Here is a 15,360-nt window from a genome sequence, read left to right on the forward strand (position 1 = left end):
TGTGTGTGGATCTTCTTCAATGTGTTGCTTGATCATTCACTCCTAAGAGAAAAACAATTCTGATGCTTTTTCCAGTAATTGGTCTTTTGACCAATCACATGTGGTCTTTTCACATCAGATCTTTTTCATAACTGATCTGATTGGTCAAAAGACCAATTAGTGAAAAAAAAGATCAGAATTGGGCTGCATGTGTAACCACAGGATAAGAAGCCTGTAAGCCCATAACTCTCTAGTAACAGCATATACTGCACAGTAACAACCTCTACAACCATGTCCATGGTATCATGATCCTGTCACACCCTGGCTCTGGGACTCATTATGTTGAGCCAGGGTGTGTTCATTTCTATGTGTGTATTTCTATGTTGGTGTTCATTCTAGTTTGTTGTATTCTATGTTTGCCTGAGTGACTCCCAATCAGAGGCAACGAGTGTCAGCTGTTGGCTGGTTGTCTCTGATTGGGAGCCATATTTAACTGTATGTTTTCCCTTTGTGGTTGTGGGTTTTTGTTCCGTGTTCGGTCATTGATACCGTGGACGTCACGAGTCGTGTTTTGTTTTGTATTTTGACGCTTTAACTAATTAAAGTCATGTTTGTTCATCACGCTGCGCCTTGGTCTACTCCTTACCTCGACCTTGACAGAAAAACCCACCCGCCAATGACCAAGCAGCGTGTCCAGGGGCAGCTCTTGGGCTGGACATGGGAGGAAGCGCCGGGAGAAGAGACGGTGGAGGCGCGCCGTAGAGAGGAGCTACGGCGTGATCAGGGTCGTCGTCGGACGGTCGTGAGGCAACCCCAGAACATTTTTAGGGGGGGGCACACGGCATGGACGACGGGGCTGACGGAGGAGAAAAGGGGGCGGATCCAGAAGGCCACCAGGCCAGGGGTACACCGCCCTGTACGTCCTGTGCGGATGCCTCACACAGTGTGTGAGGGTAGGCATTCAGCCAGGACGGGTGGTGGCCGCTCTTCACTCCAGGCCTCCTATCCGTCTCCACAGCCCGGTTCGGCCTGTCCCTGCTCCACGCACCAAGCCTACGGTGTGCGTCGACAGCCCAGCCCGGCCTGTCCCTGCTCCACGCACCAAGCCTACGGTGTGCGTCGCCAGCCCGACCCGGCCTGTTCCTGCCACTCGCACCAAACCTACGGTGCGCGTCGCCAGCCCGGTCCGGCCTGTTCCTGCCACCCGCACCAAGTCTACGGTGCGCGTCGCCAGCCCGACCCGGCCTGTTCCTGCCACTCGCACCAAACCTACGGTGCACGTCGCCAGCCCGGTCCGGCCTGTTCCTGCCACTCGCACTAAGCCAGGGGTGCGAGAAGTCAGCCTGGTAAGGCCCGTCCCTCTTCCACGCACCAAGCCAGGGGTGCGAGTCATCAGCCTGGTAAGGCCCGTCCCTCTTCCACGCACCAAGCCAGGGGTGCGAGTCGTCAGCCTGGTAAGGCCCGTTCCTCCTCCACGCACAAAGCCAGGGGTGCGCGTCGTCAGCCTGGTAAGGCCCGTCCCTCCTCCACGCACCAAGCCAGGGGTGCGAGTCGACAGCCTGGTAAGGATCGCTCCTGTTAAGTCCAGTCCTGCTCCAGCCGGCGGGGCCAGACTGGACCAGGGGCACTATGGGGGGTGTATTGGAGGGTGGTGGTCAAGGCCGGAGCCAGAACCGCCGCCGAGGAGGTATGCCTGCCCAGCCCTCCCCTGGTTTGTTTAGTTGAGGCGCGGTCGCAGTCCGCGCCTTTAGGGGGGGGTACTGTCACACCCTGGCTCTGGGACTCATTATGTTGAGCCAGGGTGTGTTCATTTCTATGTGTGTATTTCTATGTTGGTGTTCATTCTAGTTTGTTGTATTCTATGTTTGCCTGAGTGACTCCCAATCAGAGGCAACGAGTGTCAGCTGTTGGCTGGTTGTCTCTGATTGGGAGCCATATTTAACTGTATGTTTTCCCTTTGTGGTTGTGGGTTTTTGTTCCGTGTTCGGTCATTGATACCGTGGACGTCACGAGTCGTGTTTTGTTTTGTATTTTGACGCTTTAACTAATTAAAGTCATGTTTGTTCATCACGCTGCGCCTTGGTCTACTCCTTACCTCGACCTTGACAGATCCTTGTCCTCTACACTGGATGATTGACTGTGAGTCCTGTCTATCAACCTGCTTTGCAAATCCTACCTCCTCCCCTGCATACATTTAGATTAGACTGAGCATATATGCAAACTAGTGCTATCAAATCAGGCAGTTTCAGAGTGGACCTCAAAGCATAAACCCTGACCCGATGCTTCCTGCTCCCAGCAGTAAGTGATTTGTTGCACACCATCTGCTGCCTGCACAGGGACAGCTACAGCGCGCTGCACAGGGAAATGTCTGCTCTTATTGTGCCCTACTATCTCTGTGGATGCACAGATTGGCTCATTCTGGGAAAGCAGACTAAACGTCAGAGGTGAACAAAGGCAATGTCCTATTATAGAAGTCGTTCTTAGTTTTAGTCAGATGAACAGCTGCGAATGTCCGATCACCTCTGCAGTTATCCTGGCAATAGAACAGTGGCTGAGCTGCTGTCTTGTGATTTGAACCATGGGTCTTTCTGTTCTGTTTTCTATTGTATTCCTGGAGGTCACCAGCATGCATCTCTATGGATGCAAGTAGATGTAATTCTAATGCATGGGCAAACTGAGCGACAGAGAATTAGGGTCAAGGAGAAAGAGGGAGGCTACAGTAGGTCCATCTGTCTGTTTTGACTATTGTATTGATCCATGTAAACACATGTTGGGTTTGTGCATCCTGAAATGTTTGTATAGACTCCTGTTCTCTCCCTGCCAATTATTAACCCTTGAACCTCTGAATATGTACCCACTTAATTACCCTCCATTTGAGCTGCTTTCTGTTAGCCTGGCCAACTGCCAAATTCTCAAATATGAACAAGTCAGCGGTGAGGATGAATAACAACATGGTGGTATAATGGAGTTTGGAGTGTATTTATTTTGGTGTCATTTTGCAGTCTGTATTTTTCACACAGCAGGGACAAGTTTTCTAGTATGTTCTACAATACTGTTTCATTTGATGGGAAGGTAAAAAATGGTTGTTACCCAGATCCATACACCCCTTGAATAATGTAAAGAAACATCTACTCTCCTATTTGAAGATGTCAGCGATAGCAACCCGATTGTATAGGTTACATAGAGAAAGAGGTTGCATATGAGACTTTGCACTCAAGTTACCCCACCTGGCAGTCACAGTACGGGGAAAGGCTTGGATGAAAAGGTTCAAGCCTGCCATCTAGTGGATAGTGAATATAAAAAAAGACCAAAACATCTAGTCGACAATACAATGCATATACATTTCTCTCAGAAAATATAAATATTAGATACATTGCTACAGTAAGTGAATGAAACATTTGAGGATACAAAGTACAATAAAGCATACAAAATACTGCAAATCTAATTCCTTTTGAAATATTGGAGAAAAGAGATGAGTCTCTTTGGGATCAGATACCGCCCAGCACATCTTCCCTGTCAAGCACGTACATGTTTCCTGTTCTAAATTTCTCCTTTAATGTAGGTCTGGGTCTGTGATTTCAAGTCAATAAACATCTAATTTTGTGCAGAACAAAAGGCTATAGGCTACTTGTTGTTTTTAATGCTCTCATGTTACATAGCCCCTCGCTGTCCATAAGGATTACAATTAGAACTCAAAGGGATTAATACAACAGCTTGCTGCTTTCCCCCTCTTCACATGGTAAGTTATTAAGCGTTGTGGCTGTAGGTGGCTGGACTTTGGTAATAGCTGCATTTATCTCTTTGTGTTCCATTACTGAGGGATATGAGTTGTGAAATGAGATCACTGACTACTCTGCTATCCGTGATTGTGCTATAAAACATTATGGGCCAGAACAGAGTAAATTACATGATGTGATGATGGGCGGGGTGCTCCCTCATCTCCTACTCCTCTCCTGGGTTGTTCCACCTCAAAAAGCACAAGAAAGAGGGTTTTGACACCCACCTTATCAATATTGTTCTGAAATCGTTTCTGTATTTACTAACAGATATGATTAGCATACCTGAAACATTATTTTGTTGAAATAAAATTTGATCTCTGAGAAATTAAGCTAATTGATTGCACCCAAATTGGCCATTTTAATTGACAGGATTCAGATAATATTAAAAAATATATATAGTACTCAACATCCAATTTGGACCAAACTTCTTCCTACCAATGAATAAGATATGAGGAATCCCAAAACATTGTCAAAAGCCACCCATGGACCACTCACACCCAATGCCAATCCAACAAACCAGTATACAGTATCAGTTCACTATGTTTGAAAGTAGTATTGAACTGCGGCTTGGAGTATTTCTTCTTCATACTATGTAATGTATTCCCCACCCCGTCTGTTCAGAGAAATTAGTAATTGAAGTCGCTTGCATTATTTGCCATAAAGTAGTGTGGAAAGTACTCGTTTTTGAACACTAGATGCCGCTGTTCCTGCTATACCACTACATTATTATTATTGTTATTATTGTTATTTTTAATCCATTGTGTTTATTATATAGATCACAACATTTCCTTTGCAACTGTAGGTAGAAAACCAATAGATTTGGCTCATGATGAAAATGATCATCCTCACTATTCAAGCCAGTCCTCCATGAATGCAATTCAGTTTGTCCTTCTCTTAGCAACCTAATGCTTCAATCCAACTCATCTTGAATAGTCCAAGTGGCCGCTCTGAGAGGGCTATCCCTATGGTGTGATTCTCATATGAATACTTTTCCTACAAGCCGTAGTACTTTGATGGATTAATGGGCTCGGGACTAAAATGGTGTGACAAGACAACCCTAATAAAAATAGTTATATATGTATTGTGATTAGTGACATTTTACCATTAATCCCAACCCATTACAATTGCAAAACACTATACAGTGTGTGTTTGGGACTTTTACCATTAAATACCATTAGAGACCTTAACATTGAAAACATTGGAACTGATGTAGACTAATGATTTGCTTGTTCACCAGGAATGGTCTAACAGTAACTAATCCCTTTTTTTAAGAGAATAAACCACACACAAAGGGTCAGTTTCCTGGACACATATTACGCGTAAAATAATGACAAACTGAATTGCTTTCATGGAGGACAGGCTTCAATTGTCAGGATGACCACACCATTTATTTTCATTATGAGGCAAATCTATTGGTTTTCTAACCAATGTTGCAAAGGAAATGTTGTGATCTATTTAATAAGCACAAGAGACCAGCAAAATGGATGTGTGCAGTATTGCAGGAACAGCGACATACATCTAGTGGTTAAAACATGGTACTTTCATACTACTTTATGGTAAATAATGCAAGTGACTTCAATTACTAATTTATCTGAAAAGGGGAGAAAAAAAACATCACCAGATTCACAGGGAATACATTACATAGTATGGAGAATACATACTCCAAGCTGCAGCTTCATACTACTTGTCAAACATTACATAGTATGGAGAAGAAATACTCCAAGCTGCAGCTTCATACTACTTGTCAAACATGACATAGTATGAAGAAGAAATACTCCAAGCTGCAGCTTCATACTACTTGTCAAACAGAACTTATACTGTATACTGGTTGTTGGGGAGGGATTGGTGTGGGGGGTCCATAGGTGGCTTTTTATTTTTTATTTATTTATATTCCTCATGTATTACTCATTGGTAGGAAGACATTTGGTCCAAATCAGATGTTGGGTACTATATTTATTGAATATTATCTGAGAGAGAGTGAGAGATGCCAATCCTACCTGTTTCTAACTACAGAAAACATTTCAGAAGAATTTGATATGGTGGGTGTCATGGCTTGCTGAAATGACATGGAACGACCCTCCTCTCCTATCATCTCATCTCCTCTACTTTTCTCTCCTCTCTTCCTTCTCATCCTCCTCTTTCATCTCCTGTCTGGTAGTTATTAATAAAGATGGGCAGGCCTGACTGCTGTATATATCCTGTACTTCATCTCTATCATTATGGGAGATCAATGGATCTGAGAAATGTCATAACACCCTGATCGATTGGGCCAACCATGATATCATATAATCAAGGTCATAAAATTAATTATTATTGTCATCTACATCTACAGTATATGCTCTACAGTATATGCTGAGAGAGAAATGGGAGGGAGAGGTGGGAGAGGTGGGAGAGGGATATGATGGGGTGTGTTTATACCAGAGTATTACAGAGTGTTAGAGGAAGTGTTCCTGCATCTGTGTGGGTTTTCCGGCAGAGTATTAGAGAGACGGACAGGCACAGAGTTTATAATGATTAGTTCCATTATAGCAGTCTGCTACTGGACTGCGCCAGCTCTGCCACTTGTGCTGTGTTGTGCTGCTCCGTGAGCCTTTCTCTCTGCTGTGCAGTGTCTCGCTCTCCTCTTCTCTCCTCTTCTCTCTCTCTCTCTGAGACAGACACTGGGGGACATCAGAAGGGATGAGTGGTTAGCAGTTCCATCAAGGATCTCCGGGGCCATCCTCAGAAAATGAAACCGTCTCTGAACAGGTAACTCAATTTAACTCCTGGCCGCCTCTCTGCTGCGCTACAAGCACAAATACTTTCCCAGCTGATTGGATGAGGTAACAGAGCATAGCCAGAGCAGCCAGAGCCAGAGAGGGCAACAGGAGAGTCCTATGCCACCTAAATTGTCTGGACATTGTCAGGGGAAGCTTTTTTCCCCTATAAATGGAGGAGTGGAAACTGAGGAGCAGAAAGGTTCAAGTTTTTTCCCTCCTTTTCAATCAATGAGACGGACTGGCTTCAATCAGGGCGATATCGAGTGCTGAAGATGGCACAATGGAGAGATGGTCGCCTGGAACCGCTCCCAACTTTACCCACTGTTTCAAAGGAATTTTGACTGTACTGGAGAGGAGACACCTTGTCCCTGCCTTCACTAAGGGATTCTGAATGAAAGCACAGGAAAGTGAAAAGGTGAAGAGTAAAATACCAGCTCACGCTGCATAAATACCACTTTGAATTGAAGAGAACTTATAGAAAACTGTACTGCAATATATAGTACCTAGGCTTTATTATTAGCTTACGCAAGAGCTACTCGGTTTTGACAAAACTGAAAGTGAGTCGGTTCTCTTGCGTGGGAGCCCTGTATGAAATGGATCTCAGCATTGTGACAATTAGATAGATTAGCTCCAGTTAGAAGAGAGGCATCATTCTCCTAATGCTCATTAAGTCACTCAGTCCCTGGCTCTCTTATTAGGCATAGTCCATTATTGTTCTCAGGCTAAATTATATCACGATAACGTTAACCTTTCCACAGTCCTGCTTAGTAGTCAGCGTTGGTGCATCCAGGAAAGTCAATTTGACGAGTGCAATTTAATGTGGAGCTCAATAATGCTATCTCCTATCATTATTAATTACAATAAAAAACTTAGCTCAGTTAATTATTGCAAATGAGTTAGGTACAATGAAAATGCCAATGCAGCTAGCGACCAATGGAGATTCTAGGGTTGATGCAGTGTCTGTCTGCCATTTCTTATCTGAGAGGACCCACTCATTTAGCTACAATGACAAAGAAACTGGTCTCCAAAAAGTCAACCACAAAACAGAGAAATTATGTGACGATGTATGAAGAACCCATCCAGCTCTGTCAGTAAAGGGCCATCGATTCTAACTCCCTGTTGCCCAAGTGCATCTTCCAAAATATACTACTTACTCTGAATAGACTTACAAACCTCCCATTTTATAAGAGCTTTGAAAGGGCTGTGCCCCTACTGTCACGCCCTGACATAGAGATCTCTAGTTGGTTTGGTCAGGGTGTGAATATCTATGTGTAGATCTATGTTATCTACATCTATGTTGGCCGGGTGTGGTTCCCAATCAGAGGCAGCTGTCGATCGTTGTCTCTGATTGGGGATCATACTTAGGTAGCCATTTTGCCTACCTTTAGTTGTGGGATCTTTTTTCTGTTTGTTTGGCTTGTTTGATGTATAGCCTTTAGAACTTCACGTTCAGTTGCTTTGTTATTTTGTCAAGTGTTTATTATTAACATTAAACATGTACATATACCACGCTGCACCTTGGTCCAATACTTTACACGACGAACGTGACAGAAGATCCCACCACCAACGGACCAAGCAGCGTGGCCAGGAGGAGAAGACACCCTGGACACAGGTGGGGAAGACATTTTGGACATGGGAGGAGATATTGGCTGGTAAAAAACCCTGGAAGGAGGAAGAAGCCCAAGCAGGAGAGGATCAACGGCGACACCGAAGGTGCCGACGACGAATGAAGCCCGAGAGGCAACCCCGATAACGTTTTTTTTGGGGGGGCACACAGGGTGGTCGACGAAGCAGCAGGAGGCCGTGAAAAGGCTGACTGTGGAGGAGGAGGGGGCCGCTATGATAGAGGCCCTCCAAGACCTGCAGCTCAGCTCTCTGAGAGAGGAGACCACCACATTGCGGGGACTGTTAGCAGGAGAGCTCCCTTCAGAGGGAGGCGCTACAGGAGGCTCACAGGGAGAAGGAGTCAGTGGATGCACTGAGAGAGGAGTTGGCCAGGCAACAGGAGAAGCTGAGAGAGGAGTTAACCCTTCAGCAGCAGAGAGCTCAGTACTTAGAGCAGAGGCTGGCGAAGCCAGGTTGCAGAGCAGAGCAAACTCCCCGCACTCGCTTTGAGGAGCGTGTGACCGTGCAGGCACCAGGCTATGCGCCGGCGTTGCGCACTGTGCCGCCAGGGCGCCTTCACAGACCCGTGGTGCGTGTTTCCAGTCCAGTATGGCCTGTGCCTGCTCCTCGCACCAAACCAGTGGTGCATGTCTCCAGTCTGGCACGGCCCATGCCTGCTCCTCGCACCAAACCAGTGGTGCGTGTCTCCAGTCCGGCACGGCCCGTGCCTGCTCCTCGCACCAAACCAGTGGTACGTGTCTCCAGTCCGGCACGGCCCGTGCCTGCTCCCCGCACCAAACCAGTGGTGCGTGTCTCCAGTCCGGCACGGCCCGTGCCTGCTCCTTGCACCAAACCAGTGGTGCGTGTCTCCAGTCCGGCATGGCCCGTGCCTGCTCCTCGCACCAAACCAGTGGTGCGTGTCTCCAATCCGGCACGGCCCGTTGCCAGAGCAGTCCGCTCCACCGGTGCCTAGTCCAGCTCCGGTTAGCTGCTCCACTCCAGTGCCAGAGCAGTCCGCTCCACCGGTGCCCAGTCCAGCTCCGGACAGCTGCTCTACTCCAGTGCCAGAGCAGTCCGCTCCACCGGTGCCCAGTCCAGCTCCGGTTAGCTGCTCCAGTCCAATGCCAGAGCAGTCCGCTCCTCCGGTGCCTAGTCCAGCCCCGGTCAGCTGCTCCAGTCCAGAGCCAGAGCAGTCCGCTCCACCGGGGTCCAGTTCAGCTCCAGTCAGCGGCTCCACTCCAGTGCCAGAGCAGTCTGCTCCACCGGTGCCCAGTCCGGGTCCGGTCGTCTACTCTCCCACACCAGGGTCCAGACAGGACTTGGTGCATCGCGGGAGGACTGCAGAGCCAGAACCAGACGTCAACCCCTCTCCAGGGTCGGGGCCTCCCACACCAGGGTCCAGATAGGGCTTGGTGCATCACGGGAGGATTGCCGGTCCAGGCCCAGATGTCAGCCCCTCTCCAGGGTCGGTGCCTCCCACACCAGGGTCCAGACAGGGCTTGGTGCATCGTAGGAGGACTGAGAGGGGAAGCATCGCGCCGGGGTCCAGACCAGACCAGGTGTGCAACGGGGAGCCAGAAAAGGAGAGGACAGTAAGGGTGACGTCGCGCCCGGAGCCGGAGCCGCCACCGAGGCTAAATGCCCACCCGGACCCTCCCCTAAGGAGTCAATTTTGCGGCCGGAGTCCGCACCTTTGGGGGGGGGGGGGTACTCTCACGCCCTGACATAGAGATCTCTAGTTGGTTTGGTCAGGGTGTGAATATCTATGTATAGATCTATGTTATCTATATCTATGTTGGCCAGGTGTGGTTCCCAATCAGAGGCAGCTGTCGATCGTTGTCTCTGATTGAGGATCATACTTAGGTAGCCATTTTGCCTACCTTTAGTTGTGGGATCTTGTTTTTGTTTGGCTTGTTTGATGTATAGCCTTTAGAACTTCACGTTCAGTTGCTTTGTTATTTTGTCAAGTGTTTATTATTAACATTAAACATGTAAGCATACCACACTGCACCTTGGTCCAATCCTTTACACGACGAACGTGACACCTACATTTCTTCTTCCAAGTTCTTCTTCAATAGATCACCAGCATTGATTCTCAATGAACATCCAACCTGCTCTCAGACCGTAGGTCTAATTGAAACAAAAAGGCAGAGGACAGAAAAGTGATGTTGGGGTGCAGGTTCCAAAACAGAGACTATTTTACACTGCTTTCTGTGTCATGCTGAGGGAGAAAGAGAAAGAATAACCGAGTAGCGAAATAAATCAGTGAGTGAGAGTGATTGTAGCCTGCAGAGGACTGCCATTACGCTCACCAAATTGCATTATCAGATTTTCAATAAGATTGCAGCCATCAATTTGTAAATACGGACAAAGCCCTCCCTCGCCTCATTTCCCATCCTTTTACAAGGTCCAACATGTTTCTACAATCAAATCGGGCTACAAGGCCACAAGGAGTTTCTCCTTATTTCTCATATCCCAGAACAAATCACAAAGCCCAGTAAATCGAAGAGGCTGGCCGGCCCGGGGAGTGGCCCCAGGCTTAGATTAACTTTGTTTTTTGAGTGTTTACACAATGATTACCAGCTGCCAATCCACACGCTGTTGTGTGTGAGTGTTGCCACGGCACAAGGGCACTTGGGGGATTTACGCTGTTCTTCATTATTAAAATGTCTATCCAAAATGAAACCCCACTTTTTAAATAGATGAGTTTCCAGCTGCAAGGCCTAACCCTCATCACCGGACCAGGCTAATGAGAGATAAGAAAAAGGGGATGAAGGGAGAAAAGAGAAGACTATAGACTATGGGGAATACAACTAATACCACCATGCTAGAACTTGCCAATCATTAATTAAAGCTAGAATCCTTAATTTATAACAATAACAAAGAGTACTCCCCACCCCTGTTTCACCCAAATCCTCACAATCATTCATCACTAAAGCCTTTTTTAAGAAAGCAAATGTCATCAGTGAGAGTTGTGGGATTACGGGGTGAATAAGAGAGGAGTGCCGTAGAAAAGGAGTGGGAGCCTATCTGTCAGTGTAGTCCAGCTGAAGTTGGCCCTCGCCCCTCTGTTTGATTATTTCTTTATCTCTCTCCAGCTGGCTGGCAGTGAGTAACAGCAGTGACCTGCCAGATTGCTTCCTGGACCATATTTCCTGGGATGACTCCTGTGTTGCCGTCCGCTCCTGAGGTCACTGGATTTATGCTGGTTTTTACAAATCTCTGAAACACACAGAGCCACTATTTATTTCATGAAGAAAAGTGTGGTTGGATAAATAATGTGTGAAATAAACACAGCTAAGACGTTGAGAAACATTTTATGTGCTATGCATAGGCTGCGGAACAGTGAGCAAGTGAGTCAGGTATAATTTTGGTGCAGACATTAACATGTGTCAACGGTTGCTGTGAAGTCGGGGAAAGGCGAGGACATTTCACTGTGAAATTAAACGGCTGCAGCTCTTTGTAGCACTTGTGTGTGTGTGTGTCAAAGGAGGGCATGTCTTTCTCTCTTTCACACTCGCACACACACACACCCACCACCTCTGTTTACCTTGTTGCCTCTATTTGGGTGACATTTTTCTCTGCCTTAATTATGTGACTGTCACTCATGTAAACGGTGTCTTTGAAGTATCCCCCATGTTAACGGCCCTGGCACCTTTATTGACGGAGAAAACAGCTCAGCAAGGTCACTGCAGACAAGGCCCCATCTGTCTCCATGTAGCTCTCCTCTCCGGAATCCCAGATCCACCATTACACAGGCAATCGCCCCACCCCACCAGTCCCCCCCAGCCACCAGGGCAGGGACAATGGACCATCAATCTGTTTTACCCTGCTTCTGGCCAATGCTGTCATATCTCAGCCCAATACTCCCTTTTAACTATTTCTTAATGGTATGTGGTGTGATGGTGTTTAGTGTCTGTTTTCCTGCCTGTATCCCAGACCTTCACATGACTTCACAGCATATTTCATCATACCTGCTCTTCAGTGTCACATTTTTAGAGTTGATGCACTGGCGGACTTACCATTAGGCAAAAGAGACAATTGCCTTAGGCCTCACATCATCAAGGGGCCTCATGAGCTGGGTATAAAAAAAATAAAACATGTAGAAAAAATATTCCTCAGCACCCACCCCCCCTCAGACGATCCTGCAGGTGAAGAAGCCGGATGTGGAGGTCCTGGGCTGGCATGGTTACACGTGGTCTGAGGTTGTGAGGCAGCTTGTGGTCGAGAAATGAACATTGAATTCTCTGGCAACAGCTCTGGTGGACATTCCTGCAGTCAGCATGCCAATTGCAAGCTCCCTCAACACTTGAGACATCTGTGGCATTGTGTTGTGTGACAAAACTGCACATTTTAAAGTGGCCTTTTATTGTCCCCAGCACAAGGTGCACCTGTGTAATGATCATGCTGTTTAATCAGCTTCTTGATATGCCACACCTGTCAGGTGGATGGATTATCTTGGCAAAGGAGTAATGCTCACTTACAGAGATGTAAACAAATTTGTGCACAAAATTTGATAGAAATAAGCTTCTGAAGTATTTTTTGTTTTTTTGTTATGAAACGTGGGAACAACACTTTACATGTTGCATTTATATTTTTGTTCAGTGTATATATATTTTTTATACCTACATGATCCTTGTTATGACCATCTTTAAAACGATTCCATATGTTACCTTACTAGAAACCCAGCCCTTGCCCTTAGCCTCTTTAGACAATATGCATTTCTTTAGTAAAAAGACCAGTGCTGCTGATAATACTGCCATCGATGTAGAGGCAGAGGACATTCATGTGTAGCCCATGTATCTGATGCTGTCTGGCCAAAAAGAGTATGGCATGTCATACAGCGTCAGATACATGGGCTACATATAATAAGACAGAGGGGCGATGTCACGCTCGATCGGATGCTTTCTCCGGTGAGATAGTTTCAGCCACTTGCGAATTTAAGGAAAGTTAGTGGGTGTACTATTCATATGCTGGGATAATTTTTGGATGAACGTACGAAGGTAACCTACTTCTTGAAGTGATTTGTTTGAGAATCAGATGAAAACATTATGACTGGTTGTATTCATGGCATATAATACATTTTTACAGTTAAATTACATGTCTTTATTATAAATCCCATAGAAATGTATGGGAGGGGGGGCCTCAGACTGGCCTCTGCCTGGGGCCTCCAAATCACTAAATACGCCCATGGGTTGATGTACTGGAACAGTTGTGCTGCTGCGCCCTGTATACTGGGCTGAAGGCATAGATCAGTTCCCACGGGGGGCCAGTATGAAAATGTATGCACTCACTAACTGTAAGTCGCTCTGGATAAGAGCGTCTGCTAAATGACTAAAATGTAAATGTAAATAAGTAAGCAATAATGGCATATCCATGTTATATAAGAGTAGTGTGCTCTCACAGTGCAGCAGCAGCGTATCTCTGAGCATAATTCTCTGTGACGGTCACGAAGTTGAAGTCTGTCGGTAAACTCACCCGACCATTCACTTCGACCACTTAGGAAACCAGGCACAATTTAAAAGTGCATCGGCTATGCCTTGAAAACAGCCTCCAGACTACCTTGCGCTTGCGCTCTCTCTCTCTCTCTCTCTCTCTCTCTCTCTCTCTCTCTCTCTCTCTTTCTCTCTCTCTCTCTCTCTCTCTTCTCTCTCTCTCTCTCTCTCTCTCTCTCTCTCTCTCTCTCTCTCTCTCTCTCTCTCTCTCTCATCCTTTTATCTTGCTGTCTCTCTCATCATGTCAGGGGACATGGTGTTCTTTAGTGGAGCTGACGCAGGAGAATGTGGTGTGAATGCTGGTGCTCCCTGCCCATACAGCAGCTCTGATAATGTCTCTGGAATGCATTAGATACCTCATAAACAGAGTAAGCTTCTTATAAGCCCATAACAGGGGAGACAGCCAGACAAACAGCACCCATGGCTTACTGTAGGCCTATAGGAGGAAGGAAGTAAGAAATGTAACCTAAGTCATGTATGGGTTACTGCTGTTCAAACTTACATTCCTGGTGGTGATGCTGGTGTAACTTTGCATAAGTGGAAATAAAAACGTCAGGGAAAATCCTGCCCTCACTCTGATTTCTGCCATCTTCCTTTTCATACTGTTTTTCCCCTCCCTACACTCCTGGCTGTTGTTTTATCAGCGGTGCCCACCTAGGAAGCATCCCCTTAAGCAGCTCTCAAAACCAGCAAATGTCACTTTTTCAGCCAATATAAATGTCCCTATCTTCCAGAAAGTGGAGTCACAGAGTGCGGAGGGGGAACAGTTTGTCTCCACAATGCAAGGGCCTTAAGGGGTCTTTTAAAAGCGGCTTCTCTTCCTCTTCCTCAACTTCCAATATGACACAAATCCCACTGACATTGGAATGTTTCTTGTTGTCAGGTTGGCTTAAGGTGTTTTAGTCCCATTTTTTATCTCCGGTGTTTGTTCCGGTTTGTATACAACTGAGGAACCAGCGGGGGGAACCCTGGCATGTGTAGCCTCTATCCCTGGCTGGGTGTTTTGAAGACTGGCCCCTGCTCAAGGCAGAGGTGGTTGGCCAAGCATACTGTACTCCAATCCTGCAGGGGTTTTGAACATGATCCCTCAAACAGCCTCGATTGTTATTCACCTGGAACTGGCTGTCGACTGAGCTCACAGACTACCATGCAGGCCAAAATGCCACTGTAGTCCGTCAGCTATATATTTTTCTGTGTTCTTTTATTTTTCCTGTTGTTATTTAATCATATTTGATTTGAATCCCAACTTATACAATCCCACTGAAGTCCCACAGCACCATAAAAAAACGGACAGACCAGGAAGGATAGAATGCCTGATTCATGTACAGAGTCTGTCTGTCTGCTCTCTCCCCATCATAACAGACTACTGTCTCTCTACAAATACCCGGGTGGAACGACAGAATGCGACAGACCTGCAAAATGCATGGTGGCGTTAAGCCCTGTTCTCTTTGGCAAAGTGAACGTAGAGGGATTTCACATCAGTTAAAGGGAGCATGGCTAGGACAGGACTACAGTTGAAGTCGGAAGTTTACATCCACCTTAGGCAAATACATTTAAACTCAGTTTTTCACAATTCCTGACATTTAATCCTAGTAAATATTCCCTGTCTTAGGTCAGTTAGGATCACCACTTTATTTTAAGAATGTGAAATGTCAGAATAATAGTAGAGAGAATGATTTATTTCAGCTTTTATTTATTTAATCACATTCCCAGTGGGTCAGAAGTTTACATACACTCAATTAG

This window comes from Coregonus lavaretus (genome assembly GCF_964263955.1).
Source record: "Coregonus lavaretus genome assembly, chromosome: 22".
In the NCBI taxonomy this organism is placed as follows: domain Eukaryota; kingdom Metazoa; phylum Chordata; class Actinopteri; order Salmoniformes; family Salmonidae; genus Coregonus; species Coregonus lavaretus.